The 16,304-nt window shown below is 39.4% G+C and overlaps 1 long non-coding RNA gene across 1 annotated transcript; it reads left to right on the top strand.

The window, feature by feature from the left end:
* Window positions 1-3,560: 3,560 nt before the first annotated feature.
* On the top strand, window positions 3,561-16,070 carry LOC136855485 (uncharacterized). The gene is made up of 3 exons (XR_010858045.1): window positions 3,561-3,835; window positions 3,973-4,044; window positions 14,066-16,070. It is a non-coding gene; the product is annotated as an uncharacterized lncRNA (long non-coding RNA).
* The last annotated feature ends 234 nt before the right edge of the window (window positions 16,071-16,304 follow it).

Raw genomic sequence — 16,304 nt, 5'->3', positions numbered from 1 at the left:
TACTACACAAACAGGACAAAATTTACTATATATATATATATATATATATATATATATATATATATATATATATATATATATATATAATCCAACAGAAAGAATATCCTCAAATGAGCATTCTGCTATTTCCTCTTCCTCTGATGCAATTGGAAGAGGAATACTAGAAGTAGAAGCTGCTCGTGCGTTTGACTTGAAAAAGTTTTACTCGACAGCTTTCCTCTTCCCCACTGTTTATACATTATTTAAACTGGCACTGAATTCCCTTGTTATTTGCACTTTTAGTCGTCTTTAGCATCGCTTTATTTAATTTTTCACCCAACTGTTTATATCAGTCCTTGAACATTAACATTTTTTGAAATGATAAACACCAAAACTTAGCGAAGTGTTACCATGTAAACTTCTTGGAGAGAGAGAGAGAGAGAGAGAGAGAGAGAGAGAGAGAGAGAGAGAGAGAGAGAGAGAGAGAGAGAGAGAGAGAGAGAGAGAGAGAGCAGGCAATCCAAAATAAAAGTGGTATAGCTATCAATGCATAATAGCATTGAAGAATAGAATTTATCAATAATGATGTGACCTAATAAAGTAGTAATATTTGAACAATGAAGTAAAAAATAAACCCGGAACAAAATTACACTTACAAGGCTGCAACTGCAACGGAGATACTATAGCCAAGAGACTAAAGAATTTCTTGCTAAGAAATACAAGCCCAACTTGCCAAGTCACTCTCTAGTAAGTCAGCATGACTTTCAGGATTGAGTAGGGTTAACAATAGCCATTATTGACAACCATATATTATGTAACCACCATGCCCGCCGAGATGACTGGTCTTAGAAGGAAGCTTCGTTACCAAACTTTATAGCGGATGCGATGCTAAGCACGCTATGCAACGGAGCCATGCTAATTATACTCGCTCATAGGAAGAATATTTTCCAAGAAAGAGAAAAATAAAATCAAATAATTCTGAAAAACTTCTGTTATGAATAGAGGGCTCCAAGTAAAATATTTATTGAAAAATAAAATAAAGTTAATACAGAATCTAATAGAAAGGCATAAATATTGTAGAGAAATATGGCAAAATATTCATTTAATAGTATTACTATGTGCTGCAGTCTGCAGACAAAGTCAAAATCATACTGACCTGGAATTCAACATATCTATTTAAATTGTAGATTTTACCTGTAAGTTAGGCTAGCCTGTAAGAATAACTTAGGCTTCTCATAGCTAGCCAAGACTTGAGGTATCATAGTCTGTGGAGGGGGACAGACAAAAATGGGCATTCCTGAAGGTTATTCCAAATTAGACATCCTTTCTAAGCTAAGGTTAGGTTATGGTAGGCTACCTTTTGTTGATGATAAACCCTGGTAGACTAAGCTAGGGTAAAGTTTATTTGTAGTCTGGCTAGTCAGTAAAGCTATAATGCTGTATTATAACTTTTGAGTAGTAGGGCAAAAATGACAATGGTAAATTGAAGAACAGCCTACTACCTTCAAGTGTTATGTGAATCATTCAGCAGTCAATGCATCAAATTCAGAACGATGACTTTTGTCATTATAATACTTCACTGCATACAACTGGCAGGCTTAAAAGTGAGAACTTATTGACTGACGACTGTAAAGAAGAAGTCAGGAATATTTCTTGATAGCCTAACACAGTAAAATCTACAATTTAAATAAATATGTTCAGTACAACTTTGTTTTTTGCAGCAGGCCCTGGGCTAGGGCTTTTCTTTTATTTTCATACTATGTACATTGTAGAACTAGTAGCCTACTAATTAGTTGGGAAAAGTTTATTTGTAGTCACTAGTCTAACTATAATGTATTATAACTTTGGTAATGATAATGGACTGAAAGTAACCCTTCATGCTAATCAAAATTCAGCGATTAGGCTACATGATTTGTAAATTTAAATACTTCATTAATAGGCTTTAAGTAAAGAGCTTGTCATATGTAAATATCTATTATTTTAATTTATTAGGCTACTGAAAATGTCAAATAGGCGTGTTCCTTTATTTTTATTTCACTCGAAATTGCACTACAAATTGACTAATACTAACACGTTTGCTTGAGGTTGTTTTAAAACAGTTATAAAGATTTTTACGAATGAAAGAATCTATCTTGTCTGTCCAATCTCTCCCTCTTTATCTATGGGTAGACCATCTTGTAACCTTGATAAGGATATGGGAAAGGCATTAAAAAATTTGTATACTCTTCCAGCCCATTCCTTGATCATGTTCTTTTTGTTGTTACATCGTCCTTTAATTCACCATGTCGTTTCTGTCACTGGTTTGAATGCATATTCTTAAATTTCTCGAAATTTGATAGCTTTCCTTGACATTCATTGCCAAAAGAGAGGAACGATAGACTGCTCTTAAATAAGCAGCTTCCAGGCCAAATGAATGAATTGTTCACTTACAAATCAGAATCATCTTCAAGAAGGCAGTTTAATGAATCATACGAATATATAAAGTGTTAAAATTCCTCAGTTTTCATCATTAATTAAACTTGGTTGTTAGAAAATAAAGAGCCATTTAGACGATAAGAATAATTAATGATAACTCGAATGAAAAAAGCGGATAGTATACATATATTATAATTTATCAATAGTGACTATACGTTACTAGCGGATAGTACCGTAATTATCGTGAGATAATGACGTCATTCCGTCAAGACTCTGAACACTAAATGCCAGATACGATGACGTCATAATTTGACCCTCTGTACGATAAACGATAACGTGTGTACGATGTACGATAATTTCGATATATTTAAGATAATTACTGAAAATTGGATCCTTTTGTCAACTTACAGCAATTTAAGAATATTCAAGGCTGTAAACATCGGGACTATGCATATCAAGAGTATATCGCTGTTGTTTATGTATCATTAAAAATTTTAATAAAATATCTATGATTGTAATTGATAAATACTAAAGCTATGTAGAAATTTTGCTATAAGGCTTTGATTCTCTTTCTTATTTGAAATCTTGATAGCCTTGTGAATCCACTCTGAGAGGGTGACGTGGGCAGGGCCTGAGTCGGCACCGGCAATCAAAACATCCAAAGACATTAATCCTATAAGACCTGCCCACCGCGTGGCTACGTCTTGCCAGTTTCAGACTTTTAATGAAGACGTGTGAGTCTGGAATTAGGAAGAATTAGCGGCGATTCAGATTGTTTCAACTTGTTTTAGTTCTTCCTAAAGTCTATCGGTTCCTTCTTGGCGATTTAGGGCATTGTCCCCACGCTGCCAAATGCACTTATCTGGGTTGAAAGGCCTATATCCATTATCTTCTACCCCTTTTTAATCCAATAGGTCAGTCACTGTCTCCTGGGGCCATACACTTCTTGGTTATCCCTTTTGCCTCGACTTTCTTGGAAAATGATTCTTCCAGTCTGTACCCTGCTGAACTCTTGTTTTGTTTTGTGTTTTTGAAGGTGAAATACGAGAAATGTGTACGATAATGCTCATCAAAACGATAATTTTTTAATTTTGATAATTTGGTCTGATACATCTGGGAACCCTGCAGCCGACTATACTGGCCAAGATCTGTCGTTTAGCGTTTCCGGCAAGGCGGTAGCTTGTGAGCGGACCGTCGGCAAGTCGAAAGTTATACTTTTATCCTTTGACTTTTCATTTGTCTCTTATATAATTACCCATTTGATATGTTCAACCTTTAGTTAAAATTCTTTCCTGTGTTCCAATATTAGTGAATATAACTTAAAATTTACTTTAAAGTTACACAAGTAACAGAAACGAGGTGACAGGTAGCGGGTTCTCCAAGTCTAAAAATCAGTTAATTTCTGCTGCCTTCGATTAAAAAATAACTCGACTTCTGGTTGGTAAGTTTTGCCATTGTGCATTTTCAAGTTTTTCTCTGTTTTGTGGTGTTTGGTTTGTATGTCTCTTACTATTTCTGAAAGGGTGAAAGAATATACTGTAGATGTCCTAAGCATGAGATTTCTTGTTCTCTTTGCAGGATTTGGGGTTCTGAATAAAAGAGGTTAAGAAGCTCCAAGACGACTCCACAGTGCCCTTAAGCTTTCTGTAGGTGAGCATTGCCTTCTCTTAATCTTTTTATTTGGTCTTAACCAAACTCTGCTTACTACAGTATGTAAACTTAAAAATATTTGCTTCAACTTAGAAAACAAATTCCCCTTACTTTAACTTAAAGAATAATTTTTCACTCAGAACTAAAACATTTTTCTGCAGCATAAAGTACGCGTTATTTAATCAGAACTAAAAAAGAAAACAAACGTTCTGTCGACTGAAAAACTGTGGCTAAGGGTGATTTCATTCAAAAGATTTTTGTCCTTGTGTTCGTTTTGTAGAAACAGGAATGAGTTTAGCTCGGACTTTGTGGTTTTTTATTCTTATACAAACACAAGCAAAGGAGAAATAGAGTGAGGGAGCAGTTTCAAAGAGTCATCTGTCAGTTACTACTACTACTACTGCCGATATGCACTGAAGAAAGGCTAGATTCCCGTCATAACATGGTCGCATTTTCGTGTACAGAAAAAATATATGGGGAAATGTACAGTGTTGCTTTCACAGGCACGTTTGAGTCAATCTCCATGTGGCAATTGAATAAGCAACCGCATAATAGAGTAACGGGCGCCTCTGAGGTTAGGTAGACATGCTGTAGGAGACTCGGACTGCCTACTTAACGTTGACATATCGGGTGAACTAAAGTGTATGGTAAAATGTGTATTTTGCCTTAAATCCTGGCCTAGCCTAACCTTATTTAGGTAATTCTAAGCCGTAGTTCCGCTGTGAGCTAGACTATGGCAACTGACGTTTTCCTATGTTATTTTAACTTGCTTTACAAGAATTTAAAGTAATATTTTGTAGGGTGGCGTAACTAAACTGTAATTGACCTTCGAAGGCTACACGATACCGACCAGTAAACACCCCTAAAAATACCAACCTAACGTACCCTAGGGGTGTTTCGTGGTTGCAGTTTAGCCGTATTAGCTGTGGAGGGGGGTGGGGGGGCTCGCTGCAGAATGCCAGCTTAGATCTACCTCGCTGGTATCGTGTAGTCTTCAAAGGGCAATTACAGTTTAGGGTAATTCTAAGTATTAGCTCCGCGCCATTTGTTTGTTGTCGGCCAAATGAAATGTCCCTTCGCTGTGTTTAGTACTGGCCCCGGGGGGTGTGGGTACCCATACGTTAACAAGTTATTGCACTTGGCGGGCGGGATATGAACCGTTCCAAACAGATGTATCCGTGCTCTGTCTTGTGAAGATCGTGTATGGAAACCCCTTGTTGGGTGGATTTCAGGGGTTAAATACAGGTTAATTACATTCGTGCGATAAAAATTTAAGGTAAATCCATAATTAGCAACCAAAAAACTGTAGAAAAAGTCAAGTTTGAAGGAAATCGCCGCCGCGGAGCTACTACTTAGCTCTACCCAGTTTAGTTACAGCCTGCCGACAAAATATTACTTTAAATTCTTGTTAAGCAAGAAAAATAACATAGGAAAACGTCACTTGCCATAGTCTAGCTCACCGCGGAACTACAGCTTAGAATTACCCTTTTTCACATTAAGGCAGTTTGATGTATGCTAAACTGCCTTAATGCAGAGAAGGTTAGGCTAGGCCATGATTTAAGGCAAAATACAGAGTTGGCCTTACCTGATACGTCTAGGGTAAGTAGGCAGTCTGAGTCTCCTACGGTCTGCGGTGAGCTTAGTTTGCCAACTCGACCAGAGATTTAAAAGGGTTGTTCAGGTTGTATTAGCCTGTTGTGTGCAGCCAGACACGTCAACATTTTTCAGGTAGGAAGAAATCTCGTTTCATCATTCATAGCCCATTCGAACACTGATTTCGGCGTCAATGACCTTGGTAGTTGTGACGCCAGATAATCCACAATCAATCAATCATTCAACTGTTGATTCTTGATTGTTCCTAACCAAATATTAACCTTCGACTCCCTGAACTAAGGTAGTTAGCCTGCAGTGTGTCAACATGGATTTTTTCGGATTCCTGATTTGTTTTCAACTACAGGCTAGTCTCGTTCTCTCCTAGTGCCTGATTATTCCTGTTCAGCAAGAATTCTATTCTTGTTCGTTTCCTTTCATCTGCCGTTCTGCAGTCATCATCAAACCAGTGTTTGCTACGTGTGCTCTCCATGTCCCCCTTGGTTTCCTCAGCTGCTTCTTTAACAGTTTGTTCTGTCTACACATTTTTCTTGGAGTCCTGTTTCTTCATCCTCATTTAGCAGTTGTAAACCATCAAATCCGTTTCTAATTTCTATTTGGTATTCCATCCTACATGTCTCATCTTTGAGCTTATCAGTGTCAAATTTTTCTCTCCTTTCATTCCTACTGTTCCTTTTCATATTCAACTTGATCTTGACTCTGGCAGTCACTAAGTTATGGTCTGAATCACAATCAGCTCCTCTAAAACTACGTACGTCCATCATTGAACATCTGAATTTGTTGTATAAGTATGTGATCAGTTTGATTTCTTGTAATTCCATCAGATGATTCCATGTGTGCTTGTGAATTTCATTATGGGGAAATATTGTGCCACCTACAGCCATCCCAAAGGAATTGGCAAAAGAAGTAAGCTTTATTCCCCTCTCACTATTAACCTCATGGGCACAATGTCTTCCAATCGCTGGGCTCTTTACATCCACTTCATGTCCAATCTTAGCATTCAAGTCACCCAATACTGGTACTACTATTACATCATGCTTTGGTGTTTGTCCTAAAACCTCTTGGAGCTTTTCGTAAAAATCATCTTTCTCATCATCATCATGACTGTCTTCTGTGGGGGAATATGCTACTATTACTGACAGTTTAAACCATTTACTCTGTACTCTGATTTTTGCTAATCTTTCACTTACTGGCATAAAGCTTTCAACCACTCTATACACTTTATCTGTCAGACAAATGCCCACGCCACCCCTGTGGACACCGTCATCTCTGCCACTATGTAAGACTATAACCATCTATCTTACTCTCACCATTTCCAGTCCATCTTGTCTCCTGCATTGCATTTGTATCTAAGTGATACTTCTTGACTTCACTGTTGAGCATTTGAGCATATCCTGCTCTGTACAGCCTAGCCCAAATTAAACCTAGCGTAGCCTAGCCTAGCTTGACCTACTCCACACCTATCAATAACCTGGATCATCTTAGATCTCCAAGCCTCAGGATCCGAGAATAGGCGTTCCGCAGGGTTGTTAAGGAACTGTACCATGGTAGTTCCTTAATCAACAAGAGGGGGGGGGGGCAGCGGCTAGTGTCCTATCATCTCCTCAATTGATGGTGCAGGTGCACAGGGTTTGCAGTAGTGTACTCAGCACAGCGGCACACTCAGCACAGCGGTCAACCAGACACACTTCAGGATGATGGATGTATGACAAACAAGTTCAGTTTCTCATCCATGATTCAAGTCTTGTGCTTGCTTCTTCCTGTTGTTTTGCTTGATTCGCCGGGAAATCAACAATACCTCCAAACTAAGTTCCGATATCTGTCAAGAAGCAGTGTCTAGGAGCTCCATTTCTTTTGATTTAATGTAGTTACACTCCTCTGGTAAGGAGTGGGAGATGTATGCAGTAACTGGAGAGTATTATGTGGATCATAATAAGTTTCAGGAGTCTCAGTGTCCAAATAGGCACTCCTTTGATAGCAACAACACCAAGGTAGTGCCATGGTTATACTAACCTCCTCCAGAGACTTTTCATTCTTAGGAATGTTGACCAGGGTGGCAGTCTCCTACACTTCCTTTCATGGGACTTAAGTACAGTTTTTTTTAGACTTTCAAGAGTTAAGATCCGTGATAGACACTCCTCGGTGTGATAGCAACGACACCACGATAGTGCCATGGTCAACAAAATGTCCCTAGTGTCCTTTCATCTGCTCTACTGCAGTGCAAGTGCATGAGCAGACAGAAGAGCATTCAGTGCAGTGGCCAACCATACATCCCAAGCAAGATGATGTCATTACAACATTCATTTCTGAAGTCAGGAGATAAGGATAGTTGATCTTGGCACCCTGACTTCCGGATTTGTTCAACCTCTGAAGAAGCTTGATCATAGTCTTTCTTTCTTGACTTTGTGAAGTTGGCGCTGTTCTGTTCTGTCTTCTTGCCCTTTTGAATAAAGTAAAACATCTTTAGTATCTATTTACATCTGGAAACTTGCGCCTTTTGTCATTCTGCATGTTTCGAAAGTGTTCAGTGAGATGGATCGTTCCACTTCCTTGGTCCTGTGGTGCCAATTGACAGTATGACGTCTATGTTGCCTCCATAAAAACTAGACTTTCGACCCAATGCTAACGACTTGAGATAATCAAATAAGCATATCTGCAACTTCTTAGTGAACATCAGTACGTTTCAGACCAGATCCTTCAAGGCCAGGGACATCGGTCTGTCCATCGCATCCAGGAAGAACCTGTTGGTCGAGTACTAGGGTGGAATGTAATGGTGCAGATCACATTCATCTGTTACCTTGGGACGTTGCCCATAGGTCCTTGGACTCCTTTTCCTTGGATCCTATGGTGGATTCTCAACAAGTCATTTAGTTCACCCAGCTCTTGAGGGACAGGTTGTGTCTCACCAAAGGTGTGTGGCTGCTAGGAGAAGGTGTGTGTGGGACTGGCCTGCTCCCTTTCTCCTGTCTTCCTTCATCTCCCAGTGGGACTGGTGTGCATGCAGGTGATCTAGATGACTGAGTACCCTATCTATAATCTAACTATTTGGATTAGTAGATGTAACTCCTTCCTTCTCTAGCAAGGGGAGAGAGGGACAGTGTGAGCAAACCAGTTGGTTATTCTTAGCTTTATAGTCTCCGACATGAGGGTTCATCCAAACCCTTTTGAATCAAGGCTAGTACATTCATTTAATTCAAAATGCCCAGAAGTCTGACAATTGAACATCTCTCTTGTTCAGTAGGTCAGAGATATTGTCCCATTACTTTGCTCCTTCATGACCAGAAAGCGAGTACCCAGGTGAGCCAAACTACTAGTCAGTTCAGAGATGTACTCCGAATCCCCCCTCCAAAAGTAAGTCTCCCATATGGAAAGACTGAGGGTTGGTGTTCATGTAGGAACAAATGACAGATTTTTAAAGTAATTTGTATTTTTCCTAAAATACAAACCTGAGGTCTTTACATAAAAGGCCCACCTCTTACTACCCCTCATTCTCTTACCTGGGCCAAAAGGTAAATTGCATAGAATTGAATGTATACTGACTTGTTTGTCGCCCTTCATTTGTGCACAGCAACTCAGTGGATGAGTCTTTTAGGCACACTGGCCTCACTGGAGCAGTTTGTAAGACTGGGGAGACTGCACATGAGGCCACTACAGTTTTACCCGAGAGCCTGCTGGGAACGGAAGGTACATCAAGATCTTCACTTCTTTTCTTATCACAGCAGAGATAAAGGAGGACTTGCGTTGGTGGAAGTCAGAGGAAAGATTGACGGAGGGGAAATCTCTTCTCCCAGTGACCCCCGACCTAGACTACTACTTCGATGCGTCGGATCCGGGTTGAGGAGCGCTCCTTGGGAACCGAGAAATCTCGGGAATTTGGTCCCCGAAGGAGAAACAGCCTCACATCAACCTATGAGAATTAAAAGCGGTTCACCTGGGTCTCAGTTATTTTGCAACAGAAGTCTGCAACAAGATGATTGCAGTACATGCAGACAACACCACAGCCTGGCCCTACATAAGACATCAAGGGGGAACGCACTCATTCTCTCTGTGCGAGATAGCAAGAGATCTGTTGTGTTGGGCAGACCAGAACCAAACCTAATTACAGTAGTCACAAGGTTTATCCAAGCCAAATGCAATGTCCTGGCGGACAAACTAAGCTGCCGGAATCAAATCCTTCTGACGGAATGGACGTTAGACAATCGGGTTTGCTCCAACCTTTGGAGATTATGTGTGACAACTGACCCTAGACTTATTTGCAATGTCTTGGAATCACCGTCTACCTCAATTCTGCTCCCCTGTTCTGGACCCTCTCACATGGGCAACAGATGCGATGATTCAAGATTGGTTGAATCTGGGCCTTTATGCTTTTCAACCCTTCGGAATGATCGGAATGATAAGGGAAGGCTTTCGACTGTCAATAGACTTGTCCGAGTGAAAGGTTTTTCGTGATTGGCAGTGGAGGCCACTGCCAAATGTAGACGTGCCTCTTCCAACAAGCTCTACCAGGCAAAGTGGAAGTTTTTAGGACCTGGTGCAGAAAAAGCGGAGTGTCATCTTCTTAGACATCTATCCCTCAAATAGCAGATTTTCTTCTTTACTTGAGGACTTCTCTAGGAAGGTCTTCTTCCACCATAAAAGGCTACAGAGCAATGCTTAGCTCTGTTTTCCATCACAGAGGCCTCGACATTTCTGCTAATCAGGTTATTTCAGACCTAATTAAGTCATTCAACACCACCAGATCTAGAAAGGAGAGAATTTCACTTGGAATCTAGATGTGGTGCTTAAGTGGTTATCAGGTGACAGCTTCGAACCCATGTGCTCTTCCTCTCTGAGGGATTTAACTAAGAAGACTATTTTTCTAGTAGCGCTGGCCACTGCGAAGAGAGTAAGTGAAATTCAAGCAATTGACAGAAGGAGACGCAGTCTGTTCCTTCCTATTAAAGTTTTTGGTGAAGAACGAGAACCCTTCACACCCTTGGCCTCGTTCTTTCACCATTAAGAGCCTATCTGATATTTTAGGCACAGAAGAGGAAGAAAGGGTGCTTTGCCTGGTTAGAGCCCTCAGGTACTACCTGCACTGAACCGAGAAAATTAGAGGGCAAGTTTTCTAATCTGTGGTGCTCAGTCAAAAATCCCTCTAGACCTTCATCTAGAATGCCATTTCCTTCTTTTTTGGGGATCTTATTATTGAATCTCACTCCCAAGTGGAGGAAAATGACTTTAAAGTCATGAAAGTTAGAGCTCATGATGTTAGGGCAGTTGCTACATCAGTAGCTTTCAAGCACAATCTTTCCTTATCCTCCATTCTTCAAGCAACGTATTGGAGAAGCAAGTCGGTGTTTGCAGTGCACTATCTGAGGGACGTGGAAACTATTTACAAAAACTGCAGTACCCTAGGACCGATGACCATGGCTGGCATAGTGACGGGTGAGGAAGTGCAGGAAGTACCCCTTCCTATGTATTTAGCTCTTCGCCTTGTTCGTGGTGTTGAGTTTTGGGGAAGCCTGAAGGGTACAACAGTGGAGTGCCCACCAGTTTTTTAGTGTTGGGTAGTGGTCATGTTAATTTTTATGGTGCAGGTGATTCTACTGCTGGTTTTTTGTTGTTTTTTGGTACTGCACCCTTGGCAGGGGCAACGATATAAGCTTTGTTGACCTTTGTTTATTCTCCTTCGTCACAAAGTTCCTGCTGTATATTCTGTCAGCCTTCAGAGCACTCTGCTGCAGAATATCCCACTTCCATAGAGACAACTCTGACTATACCGTCACGTCTCTACAGGTCGAGATGAGCATCAACCAGAGGCAGTAATTATCTGCGCAGCTCTCACACCAGGTAAGGAAACAAGAAACATTGTCTCAGTTTTAGCCTATTTTAGGTCATTAACTTTTCATGTGTGGATTGTTATTTTACTGTCCATGATTCCCCACCTTTCAATGTGGAATCAGCTAAGTAATTACTGGATAAGTTACTTATATAAAAATGATAATTTTATGATAAAGTTTTATATATACTTACCCAGTAATTACGGATGGGGCCCACTCTCCTTTCCGCTCATGGACTTTTCTTGCATAAACAAATTGATCTATTCGCTTAGTTGTTCCTCTCTCTTACCCTGAAAGTGGGCAGGGTCTTGTCACCTACACAAAACAAAAGAATCGCTACCGCGAATTTCAAAATTTAAGCTGCTGTTCGAGTAGAAACTCTTAGCTAAGTAATTACTGGGTAAGTACATGTAAAATTTTATTTTATCATAAGAATACAATTTTTCAGTCATGGAAAAATTAACTGAACTTGCGCCAACAAGTGGCGCTATAACTGGAAATTTCCCTCCTACAAGGAAATAAAGATGGTCAATAACACATGGAAGAGCATTGGTGGTATAATGGGATGGGAGGGTTTGGATGGTATCATTCAGGCACACAATATACAAATGATAAGAAATAGGTTGATAAAATCAGGTAATTCTTTAACTAAAGTAATATTTGTTGATTTGTATACCAAACACGTTTCTTGTCTTTTCCAGTCGTTTTGTTTGAGAGATGAGCTAATCTTAAGATATTCCCAGTTTATCACAGTCCACAAAGTAACACACTTTTTCCAAATATGCAGATGTAAGAAACCAACCTGAAAATATAGGATGTGATTTTTTTCTAGTTTGCTTACTATTATAACTTTGGCCCAATCAACTTTAACCAATGCTTAACAAAGCATGAGCCTGTCCTTATATCTAAGCTTACCCACAAGTGATAGTCATTAGTCTGCTTAGGTAATGCACTGAGTTATCATTTTATGTTTTCAAGGATTTTGTTTTACTGTACTGTATAAATATAAAATGAGAGACAAAACACCCATTAGGGCACTAATTTAATTTGTTATGTATAGAGGCCTACTCTCCATATTCTGTCATTATAATCAGGACTGACAGTACCGTGACTACAAGATAGGCTACAACAGCCTCTGTATGTAGTCAAAACTAGTCTAGACTACATAATCAATAGTTTTCATTACAGCAGCCTGTAGAATAGACTTACTAGCTACGATAACAAATGATGTATCCGTATGTGGAAAACAAAGATAAAATAATGTTATTACCTAGAGTAGTTTATTTCTCTTCAGCTGCAAGAACATTCTGTATCACCATGAAAAATGAGGCAGCTTCTTGTATAATAGCAAGATGATTAACAATGATTCATCTTGTTCATAAAGATAGCATCATAATGCACTGGGAGCTGCCATACTGACGCCAAGAATGTAACCACAGCTGTGCTGAACATATGGAAACACAGCTGTCTGGTTTCAAGCCTTATTTAACGCAAAGGCACACTGCAAATGCGTTAATGGAATCCTAGCCTAAGACGAATTTTACAGATCAATGTGGTTGGTATACTCTTGAGTTCTGTGTATCCTTCAATTTTGGTGAGACTGCACATTCCTTTGGTAATGTGCCCCCAAGTGTTGCCATCTACTTCATCTCTGCGACGTCCTTCTCCTCCATACTCTGCTGTCGAAAGTGCCCTCGGCAAGAAGTTGAAGAGGAGAAGAAAGCCGCTGTCGTTGTCTTTGTCATCGAGTGCTGTTGGCCTCCTCCCTTTTTCTCCCAAAGCTAGCAAGCAGAGGAATAAGTTTACCTTGCCCGCGTGCGGGAAGTCTTGCAGGGCTTCCAGCGGACCCACCTCTCCCACAGATAAAATCAGTGCATCCTGTTTTAGGTCATTTGTGCTTCCTTTACTAGAATACCGTTCTCTGTTGTGGACCTCTTTTAGATACAATTGTTCATAGTGGTAGGTTTCTGTTTCCTAATATTAGCAGTTATGACTTGGACCATCAATGGATGGTCGCGTTTGTCAGTTTCTCATAAGTTGTATTTTAAGAGATATTTCACATTTGCCTTTTCCTGCCGAGAGCAACTAGATTTGCTGAACAGCAGCACCAGTATGCAGTAAATGTGCCTTGCTGTAGAATTTCTTGGTTCCAGAGGTCCTTTATTCCTCACACTGTTGGATTGTGGAACAGTCTCCCTGAAAATGTGCAATTTGGAATACAAAAGTTCAAGCGAAGATGCAATGTATTATTACCCTAATGCTATTCTTGCGTTTTAATACATTTTTATCTATTTATTAATTTATTTTTCCTTTTTAATAAGTGAGATTTCTTCTTTCTGTATTTCTCTTTACCTTCTCTTACTTCGTCCTGATGACCCCATACTCTTTGGAAGCTTGAATTTAAAGTCAGTGGCCCCTGTGGGCTTGTTCCATACGAATAGAGTTCATCTTCTGAATGTTAATAATAATGATAATAACATGTGTACTGTAAATACCATAACCAAAACTGTCATATAAGTCAGTTAACTTATGCTGTAATGTCTCTTTTTAGTTTAGCTTCTATGACAAAATATCTCATCTGTTTTCAGGTCCTGCTGGAAGTTCCTGGGCTCCATCAATGGGAAAAAACACTTGCCTGCCCCTTATGCCTCTGCATTCAGAGAATGTAGAGGAAACCTCAGAAACTAGTCATACGGGTATACTACACCGGGTGCTGGGAACTGCTAAAAAATGGTGGACACTCATTACACTTGCTCTCATCATAACACTACCACTAATGACATTATATTTAGTTAATAACAAAGGAGACCCACCTGAGACCACCACCATCCGGCCAGAAGCAGCTCCTACAACACCACCGGTTAACAATCCCACTCCTCAAGGATACATGCCTGCCAGTAAAGACAGACAGGGATACGAACACAGTATCACACTTGGGAAAGACTATATACTCTATCAAAATGCCAGTATGTGTGGTGACCTAGTCTTATTAAAGATCAGCATTGACACCAACAAGTCAGCAACTGGCCTTGCCAATGGGAGTAACATCCGTCTGCAAGGTTATGATAACCACAATATACACAGAAACACAACAGTCAAACTTCAAATTGATCCACATCCTCATTTTGAAGATCCCGACCTTTGGATAGTGTATGGACAGACTGAATTTAGTGATGGCATGCCATGGACAGATGCTACTTGTGTACCTAAACTAGGTGAAGTCGTCCACAAAACAGAACTCGGCGAGGCTGAGAACCGTCACAGCATTTTTTGTGTCTTGGAAATGAAATTATGCTCTTTTTATGATTGTACCAACCAGCAACTTAACTAACTTAACTGTAAGCAAGTAAAGTAGACTTGGTGTTCATAAAAAGACAAGTATTAAATTTTGTATGTTGAAGACAGGCATTGTACCAGTACAGGATATTATAGCAAGAAAACAAAAGTATTTTGTGTCCATGACATTCCTTGTTAATACTGTACCTCCATCCATGTGAACTTGAAGATTTATACTGTATTTTGTACTTTTGTAGTTTCTATGTGAATAGCTTTCATCTTATGAAATAATATAAACTTGTATATTAAGCTCTAACTACATGTAGACCTAATAGTGAGTTAATTCCAGGCTTGCCATGTATGGGTGTGGGTATTGTTCTTAGAGTTCATTAATTTCTTTTGCATTTTTTTTTTTTATTCAACTGTCTTGTTCATGCGTAACATTTTACAGTGAACTGTAATTTATCAGTAATAATTTTTCCCCCCATTTTATCATTGCTTTCTGTTTGTGTTCTTTGCTTATTTTTTATTTGTATTTTATTATTGAAGTCTATGATAATCTTGTGTGTTCTGAAGATTTGAAGACTCACGTATTCGTGGATTCTCTGTGGAACGTATTTTCATATTTTCATGACTAAATGCACTTTCTGTGATAAAATATTAAAATACTCCGGTATAAGCATTTTTAGAGGGTTTTTCTTGTGTTTAAACTATCAGAATAGGCAGTTCCAAGAGTTTTTAAGAGGGGTTTTAAGTAATCACGGATTTTTAGCTATCTGCGGGGTGTTGCGATGCATCCCTCGTGAACATGCGGTTTTACTGTAAAGTGTAAAGCAATATATCTAGTGATATTACTCAAAATCCTCGGTGGATCCTGAAATAGTACATAGCCTTTGTTTAGTTCACAACCTTAAAAGTAATAAAGCAGTGATTATCAGAATATATTTTAATTTTTTCATAATATATCAGTGTTGAAAGTGAAAATAACCTAGAGTCCACGGGGATCTGAAACTAAACCTTCACAGACATCCATTAAAGGTTTTACTGGCCTTCACAGACATCCATTACAGGTTTTACTGGCAAAAAAGAACAAATAAGAGTTCAATAGTTTCACAAAGTCCCTGAGTACTGTGGAAACCATAGCAGACATACTAGATCAACCATCAAAAATATTCATCGTACTTACTATAGAGTCTGGGAGAAGTGTAGCCCTGAGCACTTGTGGGGAGACCATGTTTGAAAGCTAGAAGTTCTTACCCTTGACATTCTTCAACCAGAGCCACACCATCACATAATTATATATACAGTATATATATATAAATAAATAGATAACACAGTAAACTGCCCCTAAGGATTTGATGAGAAACTTGAAGTTTCTAACCTTCTGGCAGCACCCTCTCAATAGTGGTAAATGTCATGGTTTTATATAGTTAGGAATACTGTAAGGGAAATATTGGAAGTTCCACATGCACACGAGTAAATGATGAGAAATGTTGGTTTGGACATGTCCTTCACACAACACCTGGGAGAACAGAACATGACTGTCAGCTG

This window comes from Macrobrachium rosenbergii, chromosome 31, assembly GCF_040412425.1.
Source record: "Macrobrachium rosenbergii isolate ZJJX-2024 chromosome 31, ASM4041242v1, whole genome shotgun sequence".
NCBI lineage: Eukaryota > Metazoa > Arthropoda > Malacostraca > Decapoda > Palaemonidae > Macrobrachium > Macrobrachium rosenbergii.
The sequence above is the reverse complement of the archived record's forward strand: the minus strand, read 5'-3'. Positions and strand labels throughout refer to the sequence as shown.